The 14822-nt window shown below is 45.3% G+C and overlaps 1 long non-coding RNA gene across 1 annotated transcript; it reads left to right on the forward strand.

Moving 5' to 3' along the window:
* The first annotated feature begins 12666 nt into the window (after positions 1-12666).
* Positions 12667-13749, forward strand: LOC137157309 (uncharacterized). Its single transcript, XR_010921054.1, has 2 exons — positions 12667-12778; positions 13198-13749. It is a non-coding gene; the product is annotated as an uncharacterized lncRNA (long non-coding RNA).
* Positions 13750-14822: the final 1073 nt, after the last annotated feature.

Below are 14822 nucleotides of genomic sequence, written 5' to 3' on the forward strand. Positions count from 1 at the left end.
CGTCCACAGCCCAATCCATTAAAACCTGGGCCCCTCCATTGAGATTATCAGCAGTACACACCTGCCCAATAGGAACTAAACTGCGAACAACCAGCTCTTTTCAGGAAAACAAAGGTGCGGCTGTCAGATGATAACTTTTAGTGACAACTCAACAGGGTTGGAATTAAACCAGCAACCTAGAAGTGAAAATCTCCATAGCACATTAATAGTTCCCCGAACTATCTAACCTTCCCTGGTGTGATTCTTGTTTCACTGCTTTTGAAGTGTGGATAAGGTGAATATTTCCCAGTCTCTTTGGGTGACTGAATTTCCTTTGCTCTGTTTATTGTAGAGATAAGTTTTCTCTCCTGGAAATTGTGATGGGTCAGAGTCTTATGGAGCCAGGGTTATATATACCAGCTGAGGATCTGGCCTGAATGCTGGGAAGCCCCTTTTGAAGAATGGAATTTCAATGTGGTGGTGAAAAAATTGGAAGCTGGCACAGCTTCAGGAGATAGGCATGGTACCAGCCACACCGCTGTACTCCTCCCAAAACCGCCTTTGAATGAGGTCTCACTGCTATTGAGTTAACCTAAATACAAACAAGACAGAACCATGTGTGTTGTGTATAGACACTTTATATGCAAAGGCCAGACAGGGCTGGGTGTGGCATTTTCCTCAGCAGGAAGACAGGATTCTTACCTCCCAGCGCTGCGAAAGTTATAGATGGTTCCGCTTTTCAACAACGCTAACACTGCAGCTGTAGAACCGAAATCTCAGCAGAAACACTCGGGGGGTCGGGGGTGGGTGAGGGTGGGGGGACAGAAGGGTTTTTGAGCTTCCCAGCTGTCCAAACATAGTGATCCATGTGATGAATAAAAGCCAGCAGGCAGCAGCTTGCAGTGAGACATGTTGAGAATGACAAGGTGTTTGTTTGTTTGTTTTGCCTTTCATCTCATCTAGCCGTTTTCTGACAGTGACCGAGAGGATTGCATTTGTGTATTCAAAGAAACATATCATTAGCCATGCCCAGGCAATTCCATCCGCCTCAGTCCCGCAGAGCTGTGTAGATTGATATGCCATGCACACACCTATTGATTGGAGCAGAACGCTGTCAGTTCCCATTGGGCGGCACATTCCAGACTGCATGTGTTCTGCAAAGGGGTCATTTTCTCCCCTTCATCCTTGCTTGGTGTTTGTGTTTGAGAAAGGAAAACCAAACAAAACATGAAATCTGTGTACAGGTCCATTTGATTTTATTTGATAGTAGGGTTGCGAAAGCAAAACCAATCTGAGTCCCTGATCAGAGATTTGGTTCAAAAGCAGTTCCACACAGATAACTCTGATTGAAGGACCATTACCTAGCTGTGGGCTGCTTGGCTAATAGAGATGAATGTTGATGAGGTTTTGTATTTCTTGCAGTATCACCCGGGACATGAGAGGGACTCCAAATTCTTCCAGGAAAGTATATGGGGCCACAGTGAGAGGATCTGGCCCATTAAATTTCCCTTTGTTTATATTGCAATATTCTTGCTAAAAGGACTTGGAAATATGTTTTAATACTCATTTAAACTAACACAACATCATGCTGCAGGTGACACATGGGAGAGTTATTTTGTGAAGCCAGAGTCTCTCAGGGGTAGGCCAGAGGGAATAATTCATTGTCTAGTTTAAGTGCTGAACCCAAAAATCGAGAAAAAAAATCCGTTCAGTTTGAACCGAAACGTGCCAAAACGAAACAAACGAAAAAGTTTGTTTGGGCTCAGATAAAAACATTTTGTTCGATTCCAGACATTTTTTTTCTGTTTTGTTTTAGGTCAGTTTGGGGTGTTTTTCAACCTTTTGTTTGTTTGTTTTAAATTCACTAAATTTCTAAATTAAAGACTGTTTTAAAATGCAGTCTAAATATTTCATTTTGAAATGACTGAAATGAATCATTTTGACTTTTTTTTCCAATATTTCCCCTGGTTTTTTTCCCAGGGAGCTATGTGGGTGGTTTTTCAGAGCTCTCTGCACCTAGAAGAAGCTCCCATGACAAATATGATGAACACAGCCATATCTTTGAGACTATTGTATCAACTTTCTAAATGTTAGCTGCATTTTTCTGTGCCCAACCTTGGAAGCATGAGAATGTCAAAGAGGATTATAGACCTTCGTATCAATATCTGTTGTATGTATTTTTTGGTCCTGTGTGTTGGGTAGATTTTCTGTGGAATCTGGAATCACAGAAATTATTAATGCGAAGTCCCATTGCTGGTTATGCAGATATCCAGCCTTTGAGTCTGCTTGAATGACTGGAAGGCCCTCGTTTTGATCAAACAAATGGACAAGAATCTTTGGCCAAGGGTGTGTAGGGGGCAAACCCTGCGGAAGGATTTAAAGGACAGGATCCTGCCAGGTTCACCAAAGGAAAGGTGGGGGACCTCTGGTAAGCTTAAGTGCACATTTGGACCTTTGTTTTATGATATTTTTTTCTCTGTAATGCTTTTGTCCTAAAATAAATGTACTATGCTCTGTGTAAGGCTCTCTGGTGTCTGGTAAACCATAGTCCTAGCACCTGGAAGAGATTGGAACTGCTAGATCTTAGCTAAGGTCAGACCTGTTGGGATAATCATAGTGAGTAACGGGACTGCAGCCAAAACCCGGTCTGAGGGAGAAGGAGTGTCAAGAGAGAGCTGCGTATGGTAGGCCTGCGGCCTAAGGCATCATCCTTTGAGCAGACCCTTGAGTGGGTCAGTTAGCTCAATACTGTTGACAGCTTCTTCCTCTCTTGTTGAGCTGATGACATTCTAGTTGAATGTGTGTGCTGCGTGTCGTTCCTTTCCCTTCCTTTCCCCCAGGGCTGCTGTCAGTTCTTGTACTTAACATAGGAGCTCAGAGTCCTAGAAGTTTAAGGCCAGACAGGACCACCAAATTGTTTAGTTGGGCCTCTTGTATATCACAGGCCATTGACTCCACCCAACCCCCACACGCTAAACCCAACCACCATAGTTAGACCTAAATACTACTATCCCCTGAAGACCAAACTTTTATGAGCCCTAGGCAGAGAATAGGAGGAACTGTGGTGCACCAGTGCCTAACGCCTCTGCAATGACAGAGAATTAATTATGTGAGATGTACCCAACTGATCCCATCAAGAGACCCTCACTCTACGCTATAGAGGAAATTAAAATAATAAAAATATTTTCCTATCGTCTAGGACCTTGTACCTGCTATCAGTGAAACCTCACAATATCCCTGAGTGAAACCTGACAATATCCCTGAGTGCCAGGGAAGTGTTTAATATCCTGATATTGAAGATGGGAAAAGCCAGACACACAGAGGGCAAGAGACCTGCCCCAGGTGACTGAATAAATGGCAGAATTGGGGATAGAAAATAAGGTGAAAACCATCATTTTATATAATGTACAGGTGTACCAGCAGGTAATTTCTGCGAAATTATTTTTTATGACTTTTCCAAGTTAAACGCAATTACTGTGCAGCCTGACAATAGCGCTTTCCATTTACCTTCTCTCAATTTCCATACATAAGAAATGCAATCAAGAGTTGTTAGCCATGACCCTGAAATACTAGGGCGGGGGGAGGGCTTTTCGGGATACCTCCCGTCGGCTGGAAGACAAAGAGGCATTTTAACTCAGAGCAGACCCATGCTTTTAATGAACTGAGAACTACTTTTTAAAGGGGCTTCGCAAATAAAAGAAGAGCTCTTGTTAGACTAGATGATGATTGTCCCAGTGACTTTTTCTGGTCAGTAAGCAGAGTAAAAGATCTAACACAGTGCTATAATTTTTATGCAACCCCCATCATTTAAGGCATCAGAGGCATTTAGGCGAATGGCGCAACCAAAATGGCAGATCTGTTGGTAGAATCATTTGTGCTCCGGCTCTGATTGACAGCTGTGTTGTGGATGCTGATATATGGAAACTGCAGGAAAACATATAACGTGACGCAGAAAAAAATATTGCCACCCTGCTCAGAGTTTGAGAGCAACACTGCATACTGGCCAGGGAAACACACCGCTGTGTTTTGCAGTGCTTGGAAATACGTTCTACGGGAAACGAAACAAGAGAAGTGCCCTCAACCCATCCAGATCCTGTTCACAGGGTTGGTGACAGATCCATTAATAGTCAGCCAGGAGATTTTGGGGCTGTTAGCTGGACCATTACTATGAGCTGCCTATAAGATTTTCTTCTCATGAAGCTAACAAACAAGCCCCAAGTCAGCTGTTCTGCTCATGGAGTGAGTTGTTTCCCTCCCCATCCCCGACGGTCCCCAACAATGATCCACACCATTTATCTAACTATGTTAGATGTTCCTGAAACTTTTCACACAAACCAGGTCGAACTGTGTTGCAAACGCAATATTTATAAGCACACCTAAAAATGTGCAGTGAGCCTAATGCGGGCACAGTTGATCTGCTCTGTTCTCTCAGGAAACACCTACTGCAGAGAGAGACAAAAACAAGAAGAACGGAAAGTCACACTGCACTCAGATAAAATGGGTCAGGAGGATCCCCAAAGACAGCCTGGGGAAAACAATCCTCTCCAAAGTCTTTCAGCTGAAATATTAGCAGCTCTCCCCGAGACAGTTGCATGTATGTTGCCTTCTGAGGATGAAATGCATCCAACAGGCCACCTGAATATTCGGGCCAAAGCCAAATTAATACGTGTTTTTAAAGAGTCACTTTGAGACAGGTGAACTGATCTTGCTGAAGGATAGGAGTTTAGAGAGAACACGAATATGAGTCATTATGGCATGAGCTTCAATTACTCATAAAGGAGCCAAATCTGAAGTTAACGAGGAAAATAAAAAGGCAGTGTGGTAGATTTTAAACTTGTAACACCCTGGGGGATGCAAGATGGAAAGCACAGTGAGTCAGGGCTCTGGCTTTTTTTTGTTGGCTGAGTCCTAGGTTCAAAGATGACTCATAGCCAGAAGGAAAAAGTCATCCTGCTCATCTCCATCGCTCTAGGAGCGCAGCACAAGGGCACCACGTAATTCAGTACAGTTGTTTTTCTCTTCTGGGGAGAGAACTGGGACTGGAATATGAAATGGTGGCAGGTCAGGGCTAAGGTGCAAAGGCTGAGCTGTTTGTGGAGCTTCAGCACCCTGTTGTGTCATACCTTGGTCTAGTGAAGTGCTGTGGAGGGGATCCCTCACTTCCACGGGTGCTAACACAACCCCCCAAATCAATGGCTAAAATTAGTATGCTACGCAACACGCTTGTACAGTGTGTCTTGTCTCCCTCTAGTGACTGATTGAAGGAGGACAATAGCCTACTACTTCTAGCGCCTAATAGAGGTTTTGTTTATATATCTGGTGATAACAGTCTATGCTATAGTGTTGAAGGCCCGTGGTTCACACCCAGCCACTGAGAGTCAGTACACTTAAGCAGAGGCATGGTTTAAAATACATTTCTTTGCGTGGCAAGCAGTGAGAACACCTGGGAACTAAATCAGAGTTGGCTGGGGTTCTAGGGTCTGCAGAGACATCTCCTTTTGCACAGGCTTTAGCACTTGTAGCGCCTCCTTGTGGCCCTTCTAGGTTGTCATGCTCCTGGGGTAATAGCCCAAGCATAGCAGCAGCCTCCCAAAGCCCCTCAGCACAGCATCGACCATTCGATCCATGCAGCAAACGTTCTGTCTGGAGATCATTTGGCATCTGGGCTGCATAGCTCGTAAAACACGAGTGCGCTCAGACACCGAAAGGCACGTCGCATATGTCTATTATGCTCCTTTCGTTAATCACAGCATCCATAGCCTTCATCAGCCATTCTTGTCATGTTCGCCTAATCATTGGGGAATCGTGCATGATCTTTTTAACATGGGTCTGTATAAGCAGCTTCCCCCAGGCTTTTGCTGCAGGTTAAATACACCCAGTCAAAAAGGAATGCAACATGGCAGAGAGATGATCAGGATTTTACTGCACCCACTGTAGAATCTAAGCAATGGGAAGCGGGTGCTGAAGGGCTGCGGGGGGTTGATTTGACCTAGAGGGATGGAGAGAGCTCACGATGCTGGGCCCCTCATTAGAGAAGTGGGAGCCTGCTGGGGGGGCGTATGTTGGGTTGCAGGCAGACAAATCGGTTGAATGTAGGGAGGGAAGAGGCTGGAAATCACTGCTCTACATGTTTATTACAGTGCTATTAGGACTCATTTTATAGCAGAGCGTGTTTATTGCTGGCTTCTGGAGCAGCCATAAACATTCCCAGCAAGAGTGAGTTGCACTGCTTGCTTTCAAGAGCTCTCCACTGCATCGCACAGCCCCGTGTTCCGGCTGGAGAGTGGACAGCTGCTATGCCTGGCTTTTCAGAAATGGAGCTGAGAAGAGCTCCAGCTGTCGAGGAGAGTTTGGAGAGTCCTCCCTGTGTTTGGTTCTGTTCCACTTCTCCTCGGTAGGTTTGGGCGTCTGCAGCTTGCCAGCAGGGAAATAACCATCTGCTTGTGGAGGTGAACGAAACCTCTCCTCCCCCCCGCCAACCTAAATGTAAAGTGATTTTTCAGTGCAGACCTTAGGTGACTGCTTTCCCTCTGAGACGCTTTCCTCTTTAGCTGGCTTCCACCGGCGTGTTGTGCTGTTTTCAGTCTTTGGAGCATGCCCTTGCGCTTTCAGTTCAACAGGCTGTGCAGGCAGGTCACCCAGTGTGGGTATGAAGCTCAGCGTGTCCCTTCGCAATGGTTCAGTGAAGCGTTAGATTTGGTTTCTCTCCATGGACCCTCTTCACTTCTTCGCCAGAGTTTTGCTTTTACTTTTAACGTCAGACCAATGACCAAAAACTCAGTTCAAACCAGTATGTCCACTTATTATAGAATCATAGAAGATGAGGGTTGGAAGGGACCTCAGGAGGTATCTAGTCCAACCCCCTGCTCAAAGCAGGACCAACCTCAGCTAAATCATCCCAGCCAAATTATTATTAGTAGTATTTATGTCTATTACCCTCCTGCCCAGGACCCCAGTCATGGAGCAGGACTCCATTGTGCTAGGCAAACACAGAACAGAAAGAGAGTCCCGGACCCAAAGAGCATGGGTGCTCTGATTGCAGGCTCCCCACACTAGCTTCACTCCAGCTAGCACAACTAAAAGCAGCCTTGAAGACGTGACAGCATAGACTCTGTGAATACAGACCCAGGGCTCCAGGCGGGCCTGCTCAGCTCATACCAGAGTCCCCGCTACTGCGTCTTCAGTGTTATTTGTAGCTGTGCTAGTTAGATTAAAGCCAGCTCGGGTATGAGCACCCATGCTGCAGCCCCTATTCCAGTTGCCGTGTAAACGGACCCAGAGACAGGCCAAAGCCGGAATCTGTTACTTTAAGCACCCCTCGGTCCCCAGTTTTGGAAGTTCGGCTACAGGGGAACTTTGGCTCCAGTCCAGCCTCGGTTTTGGGTCTGCGGCCCCCCCACCCCAAACCAGATGAACGAGGTTTTCCAAAACAAAATCCAGTCTCCAATGCTCCTCTCTAGTTTCAGATGGAAAACATGAACTTCACATGATTGAGGCGCCACACAATTATGCTGAGCCATGACCTGGCCCCGGGGCTACGGGCCAAAGGACAGGGTCTGTCACGCGTTTTGTGCGATTTCATTACAAACATTTCCCTCCATACATTGGTCAGATTCTACCCGGCGATGGTAGGTTTCAGATGTCTGTCATTATATCAAAACTCAGCAGTACCTCCCGCAGGTAACCGCTGGGAATCCAGGGAAGAATGTAATCAGGGCTCTGTTCCACTCCATTCTTCACCGAACAGGTGATGGGCAGAGAGTCACACCTGAGCTGGTCAGTAGGTGCAGCTCTGTTAGAAAGGGCCTCCTTTCTCAAACACGCCCTCCTTGGAGACGGAGTTCTCTCCTCGTAAGGACTTTGCAATGCATTTTCAATCCGATGTTAAATCTCACTCAGCCTTGCCTTGTGCAAGTTGCTCTGGCATGTGACAGCCTATCACCGCCTTAGCCTGCTCAGGCCTGGTTCTCAGTGCACCTTTGGTGGCATCCCCACGTCTCAAAAGTTTCCAGGCTTGAAGGATGATTTGTAGGGGGCAAGGGGAGGAAGGAGAAGAGAGGACTGGAAAAAGGAGTCTGTAATGGGAATCATGTGGAATCTGAAAGACAGGGTTCACTGCCATACATTTAGAATGAGACTTAGTTTTGTGGTCACTTCAATGTATTCCTGTCTTGCAGGGATAATTAACTTGAATTCCTGCAGAAAGATGCACCCATGGAGACCAGTAGCACATTTAGCAGGGCTGAGGATCTCCAAGTGCTAGCCAAATGACCTGACCTACTCATGTATTTAGTCCCATTTTACAGATGGGGCAAGTGAGACACAGAATGCTTAATTGGCTTGCCCATAGCTATGCCAGACTTAGGCAGAGAGCATGGTACAGTGTTTTGGTAATGATCAGCTGGATGGCTTTCGTCTTTCAGAAAAGGCATGGAATGCATTTTGCTACATAAAGAAGGGCTGTTCTCAAAATGGGTATTTGGGCTAATTGGTGCTTAATGTTAATTGTAGCAGAAGTGACCTGGAAGAATCTGAATCTGATCTCCGATGTCGATTCAGATATTGGTATATACCCCATCGTTAGATTGGTCCTGACTGCACACCTTTGCTCTCTTCTTTTCACGTCAGAGGCTGCAATTTAAACCAAAACTCTTTAGGTGCAGAAATAACTCCAGCAGTAAAGATATATAAATATCTATTTGTAGCCCTGCGGTCCCCTCGCATGTCTCACATTACTAGTAGGGAAGACCATTAAAGTAATTTACTGTGCTGTCTCTCAAGAGCAAGCTGACCCCTGTAAACTGCTGAAGGCACACATCTTTTGAAAGACAGCTCTCCTTTCTCTAGATTGGAGCATTTACTTTGTTATCCTACATCCACCTGCGATTCTGCTAAAAGTTAGTGAGACACTGGCTGTTAGTCTTGAATATAGTCAACACAACCACTTATTGCACTAAGTATAACAACACCCTGAGCACTTCCACAGTGACTGGGGGGTGCATCTTCAGAGAACACAGACCCCTTTGAGTGTGTCATTAACAGAACAGAGTAATGCTGCTGCAAGGGGAAATTTAGAAACAGTCTATCTATCTAGGTTCTTATTACACACACACACACACACACACACACACACGAGTGTTAAAAGAACATTATTAAGTTTGCAAGGTCAAGCACCCAAAAGTTAGGAAATGTCATAATTAAAAAGTTGCTTGTGGAAAAAATCAGCATTGACATTATGATCATGTAATTAAAGACTATATCATAATGTATTTGTACAAAGAGGTTGAATTAAGGTTGCCCAGCCTGGATTAATTATTGCTGGGTCCTACTGGATCCTCTCCATTCATAAATAAAAGATGGGACACTTTAAGAGAGAAATGCTGTGCTATTATTGGCTAGTGTGTACATTTTGCTTCTCCTCTGTGTTTTTAAACCCCAATAAATTCCTTTTTCTGTATTCTTTTGGTTCTGTGTGCGCATGGCACCTAGCAAATAGAGTCCTTGTCTATGATGCTACTGCAGAACTAACACTGATGATAAATAATATTTTACAGAGCACACTGCGGCCTACGGGTTCAAGTGCTGCACTAGGACTTTGGAGAGCGGGGTTCTGTTTGTGGCTCACCCACTGGCTTGGTGGGTGACCTTGGGCAAGTCTCGGTGTCTCAGTTTCCCCGTCTGCAAAATGGGGATAATAATACTGGCTTCCTTTGTGAAGTGCTTTGAGATCCACTGATAAGAGCTGGGTATTATTATTATTTTGCAGCCCAGTCAAGGCACAGAGGAATGCTTCCCTCGAGGCCCTACAACAGGCATTCTTTAATGTGACCATTTGTTATTTAGGCCTTGCTGAAGCCCAGACTCCATGAAACCCCTCCCTGGGTGATTTGTGTTCTCACAATGCCGGCTCATAAACCGGGGATTCACAGGGGGAAGGAGACAGAGCTGCTGCTGTTGCTGTTGCTGGAACGAGAATCTTATTTAAGAGAGGATGAGGTGCCACTGGTGGCGGGAGAAAGAAGGAGATGCATTGCTCAGTAGTTTGCATCTTAGATCCTGTCCTTCGCCTGTCACTCCTGATGCTCCCACTAGAGCAGGAACAAATGTGTTTGCGCCTGCTCATTCAGACCAAGGGAGATAGTAGCGAAACTGGTGGTGTCATAGGGGAAACCTGGTGCCAGAACCCCGTCTCTTTAATATCTAGGTGGATCCAGCTCAGGTGACTCTGCTGACCGCCCCTGTGGCAGTAACCCCTGGGAAGAGCAGTGTGGGACAAGACCGGTCAAGGCTAATGCTATTATAAGAGCAGGATGGGCTTTTGAATCTTCCGCCATGGATTTGTCTCTGTCCTATTCCTCCTCCTGCTGCTCTGCCTGAAGGATCTACATCCCCCTGCCCCTTCTGCTGCTGCCATATGATTGCAGCCCTCTGGCCTGCCCCGCTGTTAATTTTCAGGATGACACCTCACTTCATGTATCTAATCAATCAAAAAAAAAAATCATCCCCTCGCTGCATGATAGCTCTCAAATAAATCCCCAACAGATCAGAAGCTGACTGGGAACCTTTCTGAGCCTCTTCTTTGTTCTGCACGGCCACCCGTTCCCTGCATTCAAAGGGCAAACCTGCCAGTAAGCCTGCTTCCTCCCTCCCTCCATCTCATCTCATTTTACATTTCTTTCTTTAGCATACCCCTTTGGTTACGGTCTCTTCAGGCTCACGGCTACTGTTCTTGTGTAGCCACATCAAGCACCCAGGTAGGGTCTCCAGGAGTCTCTCTGTGCCAGCAATGTGCCAATGGCTAAAAGTCAGATTCTCAAAGGTGTTTAGGGCCAGGTCCAGAAAGGTATTTAGGCACCTGCCTTCCACTGATTTTAAATGCCCCCCTAAGTCCCTTCGTGGATCTGGGCCAACGTGCCTAAAGATGCAGCTGGGCGCAAGTGGGATTTTCAAAAAAGTCCAGGTGCCTAACTCCCTTTGGTTTCAATGGGAGTTAAGTGCCTGCCTGCATATTTAGGTGCCTAAATACTTTAAAAAATTGGCCCTAATTGACTTAATGTGCAATAACGAGGTTTCTTTTAAAAGGGCTGGCTCATTACATGGTAGAGTGGCAGAAGCAGTGACTTTCATGCCCTGCTTCATTTTCCATTGGCCTGTTGTTCATTTACACCTGATCCCAGCCCTTGGGCCAAATGCTATTCCTGAGTGTATCAGCATAAATGCCACTGAAATCAGTGGAGTGACCATGGAGTCATTGAGTTGCCTGGCCCTCATCCTTCTCATTGTCCTTTGCAGCTCAGATCCGCTGGTCAGTGGCTTTTGTTGTTGTTGTTTTGCACAAAGTGTTTGTAAAGCTCCATCGCTAAAGAAGTGGGGCCAGATCCTGAATCAGTGTCAGCTGACTTCCTTCTCCAGCAGCTTGAGGATCCGGCCCCAGTTACAGGTACATTTCAGGACTCACGCTGGTATTTATAAAAGGGAGATGCTAACACTCCGCTTTAAAGCCAGGCAGTGTCTGATGTCAGCTTCTCCGGGGCTGGGCTGTTGCATTGCAATGATTCCCTCCTTGCCGGTATTTGAGTCTCTCCCAGGCAGAAACTAACAGCACAGAGACCCTTATATTGACACTCACAAGATTGGAAGAGCAGCTAAATCAATGCACGCCGCATTAGCAGCAGAGGGGATGATCCTGAGTATTGCTCTGACCCTGAATGTCCTGGACAACTGGGATATTCATTCAATCACTCTTCTGCATATGTCTGAGGGATGGGGGACCAGAGGGGCCATGCTGTGCAAAGAGAGCGTCCCTGGCTCCCTACCTCTGTTCTCTGGTCACACCCTGATTCCCCACCAGGTCTCTGTGTTGTGTGGAGCAGGGACCACGCTGCGCAGTCTCACGTATCGCTCTCTGTGGAAATGCCATGGTTTTTCAATCATCTTCTGTGCCGCACAGTCAAGGGAAACATAGGGCAGCTGCTTAGGGAAGTCTGTTGGCCTTGGTAGGAGACTATTTCCTCCAAAGTACTGTCAGAAGAACTATGTGTCCATGCAGGCATTGAGGGTGGGTATAATGCTTGGAAAATATGCAGCCCACCCTGGATCTTCACCCATTTTTAAGACCAAACTTGCATGAACCCTTCTGTAATGTTTTGAAATGCACCCGTGAATGTCATGCCAATCTCCCTAGTAGGTGTGTCTTTGTACTTTGGCACCCAGTCAGGGAAGCACCAAAATACTGTCCCAAAAGCTGTGCCTACAGTACTGCAAACTGAGACTGGAAGTGATGTTTCACAGGAATGCCTGTTCCTGAGAGGTTTGTAGCACAGTTTTGCACACTCAGGGCGTGTGGACAGTTCATATAAGCGTCACAGACATATCAGAATCAGGTTTGAACACTGAAGACCTTAAAGTTCACCTGTCACTGGGCTTCCCCTGAAATAACAACGGGAACCCACATCATTTTTAAAGAGATGTCATGCTGGGCTCTGTCATAAATTGAGCTGGCCCTTTAAGAGGGTTAGGGCTCAGTCTCACCTGTGCCAGGTGGAGCTCAGCTCCACAGATGAACAGAATGAGTCCAGAGACTGTGATGAGAACATGTGACTCAGAACCAGGCCTGTTGGAAGGTATAAAAAGCAGGTGGCTGAGTCTGCAGAGAGAGACTTAGCAGCAGCCAGGCAAAGGGCTGGGGGGTGTGCAAGCTTTCTGGGAGCTGTAGCTAGCTAGGAAAGCTATAAGAACAGGCCTAAACCTGGCCCCAAAGCTGTGAGCCATTCAGGAAGGCTGCATGGGAATTCTTGTGGTATTTTGAACTTGATGTTCATTGCCCAAGGGGGAGGATTATTGAGGCAGCACCTGCAGTATGGAATTCTTTTATGAGGGAGGAAGGGGAAACTGAGGTGGCAACAGAACCCAAAGCCAGACGGACTAAGCCCTGGTCTGGGCTCTATCACGCACCCGCCAGATTTCACTTTCTGGGAGCCCTGAGCAATTCACGCTGTTCCTCACAACAGGAGGCGAAGGGTAACCGTAGCAATATCAGTACTTATATGTTGTTTATTTCAGGAAAAACACTAGGCCTTTAAGGGAATACTAGGATGTAATGACCTGGAGGACTTAGACTCTGAAAAGTAGTGCTTCTGTTTATCGCTGCCACTCCTGCCGTGAGAGCTCTGGGGACTTAATTCTCCCTTTTGATTGTTCCCCACTGTGTCTCCCCAGCACTGCCGCAGTCTGCTTTGATAGAAGGAGTAAATCTATCCCCTTGTGTTACTAACCAGTACTGCAGCTTTCAAGAAATGCAGCTTATCTCAAATGGGGACGGAGGAAGAGATGCCGAATCTCAGTTCACTCCATGCCAGGAACCATCAGTTTTAATAAAAGAAAATTTTAAAATAAACAAATTTAAAATGCTGTAGCCCTCTGAAGAAATGTGTCTGGTTTTTGGTTTTGTGCAGTGGGCTAGAAGAAAGGAGTGAGAATGGAAAGCCAGCCATTTCTCATCTGAAGTTAGGATTGTTAATAATGTAACTTTGTGGCCGGGGGGCTTGATGTATCATAGCTAATATAATTAAGACTATGACCATGTTTTCAAAGGCGTATGTAACTCAGCTATAAAACCAGGCCAGGCAGGTTTAAAGCAAGTTTACACACATACACACTTGCCTGCCTTTCTGTTCTTACACTGCGCTCCATATGTAAACCTATAAATGCATGCACACCTACACAGTGAACGTATGCATCTGTATAAACAACAGAATACATTAAATTTAGCTGGCTTTGGAAACATTTTGTTGTCTGGTTAAAAAGTGGCAGAGTTGTATTGGAGCTGATTTATGCCAGCAAAGCATTTGATGCTAAATTCCATTTAACAAGATGGGGAACTGGATATTTCTATGTTTATTAAAAAATAGATTACATGTCACTGCTTAAAAATATTGACTGTGGGAGTATTAAATATATCTCACATACTTTTCTCAATGATTTATGCACTTCATGGTGAGCATCTTAACTGTGTGATTACAACACATAAGAAGATAGTTACAGTGTGTTCATTACATAAATATTCTGTGTCCAGTTAGGGTTTCAAAGTTGAATTATATGCAGTTTTCCATTCCTAATTATAGATTTGCTAGGGAGACTTGAGTTGTTTCAAAACAGGTGTTCAAATCTCTCGAATAAAGAAAAAACAAGTGGATTATATTTTTCCACACACAGTTGCGTATTTCCAGGATGGAAGCCAGAGGAAACAATTTGGATTTTCTCAGTACTTTACGTGTTTTTTCCCCCTCTCTTTGCTTCCATAAACATAAAGAATCAAAATCCACGAAAACAATTGTACATTAAAAAGTTACATTTAAACTGGCCAAATTTATGGAACAAATTGACCAAAAGCAGACCATCAAACATCTGTAGCTACTGATCCATATCTTAAAATGACTGAAAAAGTTTTGAGAGTCATGATGGATGATCAGCTGAACATGAACTCCCAGTGCAATGCTGTGGCCAAAATCACTAAAGCAGCCCTTGGATACATAAACAGGGGAATCATGAGTAGGAGCAGAGAGGTTATTTTACCTTCTATTTGGCAGTGGTGCAACCACTGCTGGAATTTAGTATCCAGTTCTGGTGCCCACAATTCAAGAAAGATATTGATAGGTTAAACAAACTCTCTTTTGTTCTCTCATTTCTTTCTACAGCACACAGGCTTGAGAAGGCTTCTGCCAGCCCATCAAACTCAATCTTCCTAGGGGTTAGCACAAACATAGCCCTGTGTGTTCAGAACTCAGGCTCAAATAATTTCCACCATGCTGAGAACTTATTTTTGGCACAGTTTGGTATCCATG

Source organism: Emydura macquarii, unplaced genomic scaffold (genome assembly GCF_026122565.2).
Source record: "Emydura macquarii macquarii isolate MOO-44397 ecotype Brisbane River unplaced genomic scaffold, CSIRO-AGI_Emac_v2 contig_1483, whole genome shotgun sequence".
Taxonomy (NCBI): Eukaryota; Metazoa; Chordata; order Testudines; family Chelidae; genus Emydura; species Emydura macquarii.